Below are 7,632 nucleotides of genomic sequence, written 5' to 3'. Positions count from 1 at the left end.
TCTCTCTGCCCTTTCCCTGCTGACATTCTCTGTGTGTGTATCTCTCACTCTCTCTCAAAAATAAATAAACATTAAAAAAATTTAAAACATATAGGAAGTTAAAATGTGAAGAGCTAACGCTGTCATTTCTAGGCTCATTCTTTCTTTTGTCCTTCCTCTGGATCGTCCGTTCCTTTCTCAAAGAGGATAAGAAATTCCGCATTATTCCTGACAATCCAGGGCTCCTCTCTACATTGAATAGAGCAGTGCGTGGAAAAGCATCACTGTCCCTGGCCTTATTCTATTTCAGACCCCTGTCCCTGGTGGTGCACCATTGTGGGAATGGCATGGCCAAGGGTGGGGTGCAGAGAAATTCAAATAAGTAAAATTGTATATTGTGAATATTCAGTTGCTTCAAAACATCTCATCATGATCCAAAGCTAGGGGTACATAGCACTGCTGCTCAGGCGCAGAGTATCTCAGTTAGGGAAATTGAAAGGTCCTGATGGGATTCTAAGGTGATAATTTTTACACCCTTCTCTTTCTCCTTCTATCCACATTTCTTCACTAATGATTGAAAATATGGCAGCCAGAACCGGACACAGTACTGCAGATGTGGTCTCTCCACTTTGTGGACAGCACAGGCTTTGAAGTCAGATGGAATCTGGGTTCTAATCCAGGCTACACTGTTAATGTTGAGTGACTGTGGTCAAGTGTGATGTCTGAGCCTGTTTCGTTATCTGTTAAAAAAAAAAAAAAAGACAATACATGCTGTAGAATAATACCGTAAAAATAAGTAATGTGTTCTTGCATTAAGGGTACACTCCAGCAGTTTTTAGAAAAAAAACCCTATATATCTTCTTCTTATGTTGTCTTTGTTTTTACTTAAATTACTCGCTTATCTACTGAATGACGCAGGACCAAATACAATGCCTCTTTGGGGTTAACAAGATTGGCATTTTAAATATGGTTGTTCATTTATAACTATTCCAACGTGATTTTATTGTCTTCCACCTTATCCACATAGATAACATAGTAAATGAAGAAATAGTGTTTGAGAGTTGGTGCTCTTGAGTCAGACATGGTGGGTTCAAATCCCACTTCTCTCACCAGCTGTGAGATGCTGGTCAAGGTGCTTAAATGGACCAAACTTCAGGTTCTTTGTGTCTGAGGCAGGCATACCAGTGGTATCAACTTGGGACCTACCAAAGATTTGCTATGGATCCGCCATTATTCGTAAGTACCTTTCAGTAATAAAATACCCTTAGCCTATACCCTACTGTATACCTATAGTTAATTTGGCATGAATGCTGGCTCCTAGACTTCATAGTCTTTTAAAAGTGGCCATGAGTCACTTACAGGTCTGAGTACCTTCATTACCCTTCGCTAATACAACCACAAATGTGTTTATTAATCTTTGCCCAGGCTCTGTTGTTCTCTTCTTCTAATCCCACCCATACTGAAGTCTAGTTCACAATCTTCCCTGATGACGTTCTTCCCAGTCTGTGTTTCTGGAGCATTTCACAACATTTACACATTCTCCAACACCTATCACTGCTAGGCATTATCTTGATTTGGGTGAGTGACTCTTTGCGGCCTCTGACTTGGAACACAGGATCATGGAAATAGAAACTGTCATGTGCATTAATACCTGAGTCTTGCCCTGCTTATCATAGGGAACCTGAATAAGTTTAGGGAGCAACTGAAAAAGTGAATGAATCCACTTTCTAGAATTTTTGTTCAATTATCTGAATCAAAATAACTGATCTCGATTTTTTGCTTTCTTGTCCTTCTTAACAATTTCCTAAAGTTTCAACTTATTCTAGATTATCTACTTGGGTCTATTTTATACGTATATTTTACACCACATTTTGTATTTCATTTCTTCTTTTCACATTTGGTTATATGATTTTCTTCCTACTTCTGTATATATATTTAAATCTAGGGTCATCTGAGAGCTTCCTGTATGGCTAAATGTGAATTTCTCTGGCTGTCTATACCTTTTTTTCCACAACTGGGAACATTTATGATTGTATAGTGTTTTTTTTTTTTTTTCAGAACTTTACATTCCTCTTAGATGATATTTTCTGTTGAGTCTATGCTTGAGAGGGATCTGGGACCTGCTATTTTCTGTGTTCTAAGAGATACCAGTTAGGTTCCACACCAGTTAGCCATTGACACATTATACTCCCGGGCAGAGAAGTCTGCCCAGGGAAAGAGGCATAATGTGAGTCTGAGAAGCTAGGAACTGAGGGTCCTCTGTGAGGCTATGTGTTACTTGCTCTGGCCTCCCCAGGCTTTCTGCCCAAGAGAAGATTCCACACCACTGGAAGCTGGAAAGCAGGGCCACCCTCCCAAAACCTTGTGATGGACCTGGGCTCATCGTCATTCTAGCCCATCCACCCCGCACATCATTCTCCTTGGCAGTCTCTTCTGTTGGACCTCTCTCTTATCTCTTCATCTCTGTGTGCATCTCTCTCTCGATGCCTTCCTCTCTCCATCTCTCTCTCTCTTTCTGTCCCTTTCTCTCTAACTCTCTAACATCCATACTTTTATTTCTACATTCCTTTAAATAATATTTTTCTTACCTCTTTTTGCTCTTGTATTTCCTTTCAGAGTTTCTAGCCATGGATTCACGCCAGCCTTTTTATGAACTTCTGAAAAATCTGTTTTCTTAACGTCTAGAATGCACGTCTGACTATGCCCACTGTTTCCTTTCTTCACTGTTATGACTTCCAAGATGACTTGATTTCTCCCAAGGTTCATATAACTTTTACTCCAACAGTGAGTGTCCTTGTTAGTTAGAATTAAATACTGAATAGCAATTTTCCGTGCTACTTCCTCCACCCACCATAAGATGAAATTGTCAATAAAGAATGTCAGATGTTCTGCTTTCCACAGAATGTTTCCAGAGTCGAATCCCCTTCTTACTGTTACCTACTGCCTCTGAGCCAGTCTACACTTTCAAAAGAGCCGTCCTCTATACCTTCTACCGGGCCAGGAATTCTGTCCTACATGTCACAATATCATCACATGTTTCTCTCCCTTTTATCCACCCTTGAATGTTTTCCATCATTCTTTAAATTCATGGCATTTTGTAAATTATGTGTATTTTTTTGAAAAACATGATTAACATTCCATAGGAGGTATATCTGGTGAGCAAAATTTACCTTTTCATGGTCTTACATTGGTCATGAATTTCATGCCATCCATATTTGGAGATGTTTAATTTGTGGATTATAAACTACTTGAGGTCAGAAGCCATGTGATACACATCTTTGTATTTTCAGAGGCTAGAATAGTCCGGAAACATATCCAGCATGAATCTGCTAAACTGACCCAATGCTTGTTTTACAATTACAAATTTAATGGACTTCCCCCGCCTCTATGTACTGTGCACAGATGAATAAATACGTGAGGCCTTAAGTGACTTCCATATCTTCTGATTTTCCCTGAAGATAATCTAATACTTCTTCCATAACTGCTTTCTGTCTGTTTTTATGGAATGATACACGAGAATTTTGTTGGGATTTTCCTCTCTAGCTCTATACTTTAACTTAAAGAGCTTTTGACCAGCCATTATTAATGAGAAGCATCAATGTGCATGGAACTACATTAAGTGTTCTATGAATATTATTCTTAATTTTACAACAGCCTTACCAAATAGATATTAGTAAGTTAATTTCTTTTATTAGTATGTATATATACTATATATATATATAGAGAGAGAGAGAGAGAGACAGAGACAGAGACAGAGAGACATTGATGTTGAGATTCCGGTTAAATGACATACTCCAGCCAACATAGCTTATCAAGTAAAAGAACCTACCAGAATTAGGTCTGAGTGGTTCCCAAGCTCGTGAATTTCTTCTTCTAGTACCTTCTGTTCCACCTGGCTGATTGGTCAAGCCAATGTTCTTAGCTTGACAATGTAAGGTAAACAAAACTAGATTGAATGTCAGCTCCTGGTTCTGCAAAAGGAAATTTCCATTGTGATTAAAGGTAGAGTGACTCTTAACATATGACACTATTTTGGGAAAAACCATGGCTGCCAGTAGTGGCACCATGGTGGCTTCAAAGACAGAATGTGTAGCTTTACCCTTTATCTCTGCCATGGCAGACAGAGGGGTAAGATAAAAAAAAAAAAAAAGCTAGAGGCAGCTCTTTCACTCTGCTTTCTGCCCCAGCAAGAGGGTAAGAGAGAATGATTCATCCTCTCTTTACTATTTCGATCTTCCCCAGACTATCGTTGTAGGGCTATTGGCACTGTGGTAGTCTCGGACCACTGCTCAAGCAGGCAAGAAAGATATGTTTTATTTTGATATAACTCAACCTAATTATTATTTTGACCTCCTAATCTGCTGGCATGACAAAAACGGAATTGGAGTTATTTTAAGAATTCTGATCTCACTTCCGCCCTTCTCTCGGGGTTATGTCTGTTTCTGGGACATAAATAGTACTGAGGTTGGGGTAAGATAGCCGTATGGTCTATCTCTTCCTCCAGAGGCTGTCTTTTGACCATACCAGCCTCTGATGACACGTCTGTCACTCAGCTGGTCCTTCAGCAGTCTGCATCAGTGATGGCACAGGTACATCTTTTCAACCACTTTTATTCAACTAACATTCATTGAGTGCCCACTGTGTACAAGACATAATATGGATTCAGTCCTTCATATATGAGACAGATGGGGCAGAGGAAAGCTGCCTTCTCCACACTGCGCGTGGGCCCATGGGTGGGGAGGAGCACCAGGGACAAGGACTAGAGTCACTCTAAGAATGCAGAGTGAGGAGGGGAGTGGCCCATGAGAGACTGAGTCTAACGTGTACGGCAGAGCAGGTGGACCATGAGAAAGCTCACCATCTTTACCCTAAAGATAATGAAAACCACTGTATGGTTTTAAGCCTAGACTAGTGTGTTCTGATTTCAGTTGCTAAAGTCTCACTCTGGCTGCCTGCACGGCCATTGTTTAGAGAAAGACGAAGGTCAGTCAGGAGGTCATTACAATTCTCTATGCAGGAAGCGATGGTCTGTTAGAGAGAGTGGAGAGTCGCAGATACTTCGGGACGAAATATGCAGGATGGCATGGATGCATACAGAGTAAAGATGGCGGGGTGGGTGGGGGGGGGAAGGTGGGCCCATTGGGAATCACTTATGTGCTTTTTCTTTTTTCCCTGCCCAGGGCTGCATAAATCAAACAAACAAGCCCAGGAAGTTAGAGACTTAAAGTCTAGGAAGGAAACTTGACAAATGTTTTAAAAAAATAGCCAATATTTATTGACATTTAATAAGTTCTGAGAGCTCTTTGCATATATTAATTAATCTGATTCTTAAATTATCCTGAAAAGATGATATCAGGATAATAATACTCATTTTATAAATGAGGAAAAAAACCAAAAGGAAGCAGGGAATCTAGTCAGGCCTGAGGGCCTGAGTAGCAGTGAGAAAAGCCTTCACGGAGAGTTCACTCTTGAAAGATAACTGATGGGTATTCCACAGGGAAGAAGAGCGGCATCTGAGCTAAATAAATGACCACATGAGTTCACAAAACCATTGATCTAAGCCACATTTTGGAACAATACAACTAGAACAAATAAAAGGCAAAGTGGTAGGAGGCAGAGACTCCCAATTCGATTTACCTCTGATTGCTGTGCATGTTTGGGTGAGTCACAGAGTTCTCAGTAAGTGAAGAAGTTCTTGGAGATTAATGACACTGACCATGGTAACAATGAACCAGGAGCTAGAGGTTTAAATAATCCCCTTCATTATACTTAAATAATATAAGAGGAAAGAGGAGAAGAGGGCAAATATTTAGATAAATGTGACTTTTGAGGTTATAACTGTTACATTTGGTTATATTAATTCACCACTCTAAGGACTGGAAAAGTCCAGAAGAGTAGGAAACAGTTTTCAAATTCACTTCATTAGACTGTATTGGTTTACTAACTATCTCCTGAACATTAGCAGGCATTAGCTTTGGCTTTATAGAGCCCAGTGAATGTTGTCGTACCATTTGGACAGGATTCAATTATTTATTAAGTTCCACAAATTTCTCCCCTGACAATGTGAACAGCATGTAGTGATGGGGAATCAAGTTGTACATGAGAAGTTAATTTGAAGGAATGAACGACTTATTTAATCTGCCTTCCTCCTGCATTGATGATCCCATCATCCTTTTCCCAACACTGTGGCTTTAAGGAAGACTCTTCTGGTCTTTCCTTCCATTTCCTCAAATCCACTGCATTCGAGTTCTGAAGACACTACTGTTGTCTCTTATTGATGGACACCAGGTGCCAGCAAAACACCAGGTAGAAGGACCTTCCTCAGACAGAGCTTATTAGGTTTGACTTCGTCTACACATTGTTGCCTCACTTTCTGTCTCCTCAAATTCAATCATCTCCTCAGGGGACTGCCCTTGACCTTCTCTCTAAAGCAGCCCATAGGCTCTGTCTCTGGGGCTTTGTATCATGGCTTTTGTGGCCCTGGGCACTTTTACCTTTGTGGCCCTTTCCTCCATAAAAATGCATTTAAAAATTATATTTTACCACTGCATTGATATAAAGACAAATATATAGTAAATAATGTCTTTGACCTAGCAGCTTATGTTTTTCTTCTTATTTTTTTAATGTTTATTTATTTTTGAGACAGAGAGAGAATGAGCGGATGAGGGGCAGAGAGAGAGAGAGAGAGAGAGATTCACAGAATCTGAAGCAGGCTCTAGGCTCTGTTCTGTCAGCACAGAGCCCGATGTGGGACTTGAACTCATCAACCATGAGATCTTGCCCTGACCTAAAGTCAGACACTCAACCAACTGAGCCACCCAGGTGCCCCTCTTCTTATTTAAAATAAAGTAAAGCATTATTAGGTGGTCAGTGCAATGATGTCACAGACTCCATTACCTTAATCACTGTTCCATTGCCCGCACTTTAGAAAAATATCTGGAATATTGTAGTCTTTTTTTTGTTTTGTTTTGAAGTTTTTTAAAAAAAATTTTAAATTGTAGTCTTAATAAATGCTTATTGGATGAATCAATGAATGAAGACTTTCTCTCTTTTCTTGAGTTTCTTCCTTTGGCTCCTATGACTACTCTTTCTCAGTCGTTTCTTTTTCTTCCTTTTTGTCTCCTCTTCTTCCATCTTCTCTTTACATATAGTCTTGATTTCTCTCCAGAGTTCCAGACTCACACTTTTGCTGGATATTTTCACATGGTTCTCTCCACAGAACCATCTTCTCAACATATAGGAAACAAACTCACCAGTTTCTCTGGCTCTCCTTAATGTTATTATTACATCATCGTTATCATGACTACTGTTACTGGCATCTCCATAATGGTAATGCCATCCTTATCTTTTGAGTCTCTCATGCCCCATAGATGGAAATCATCTTCAGATTCCCCTTCTACTTTATACCAGGTCCAATTTGTGCCCAGATTTTGCTAATTCTGTTCTTACCATTTCAACTATATCTTCACCTTCACATTGACACTGTCCTTGCTCTTGACCTTAGGTAAGACTTGCTGGTAGAAGCACACTAGTCCCAACCAGTCTCTGGGTCTCTTGCCTTTCCTCTTCCCTATTCTAGTAGTCACACTTCTTTCTAGAAAGTCCCCTTGGTTAAACTATATAGTTGATGCCCATCACCTACAACAAAGTCGA

The 7,632-nt window shown here is 39.9% G+C and overlaps 1 long non-coding RNA gene across 1 annotated transcript; it reads right to left on the bottom strand.

Annotated features, from left to right (window-relative positions):
• Positions 1-431: 431 nt before the first annotated feature.
• Positions 432-6,932, bottom strand: LOC120246948. The gene is made up of 3 exons (XR_005532190.1): positions 6,877-6,932; positions 3,809-3,901; positions 432-719 (listed from the first exon to the last, which is right to left on the bottom strand). It is a non-coding gene; the product is annotated as an uncharacterized LOC120246948 (long non-coding RNA).
• Between the last annotated feature and the right edge of the window lie 700 nt (positions 6,933-7,632).

Source organism: Hyaena hyaena, unplaced genomic scaffold (genome assembly GCF_003009895.1).
Source record: "Hyaena hyaena isolate Hyena2069 unplaced genomic scaffold, ASM300989v1 scaffold_495, whole genome shotgun sequence".
Taxonomy (NCBI): domain Eukaryota; kingdom Metazoa; phylum Chordata; class Mammalia; order Carnivora; family Hyaenidae; genus Hyaena; species Hyaena hyaena.
This window is presented reverse-complemented; position numbering and strand designations above follow the sequence as displayed.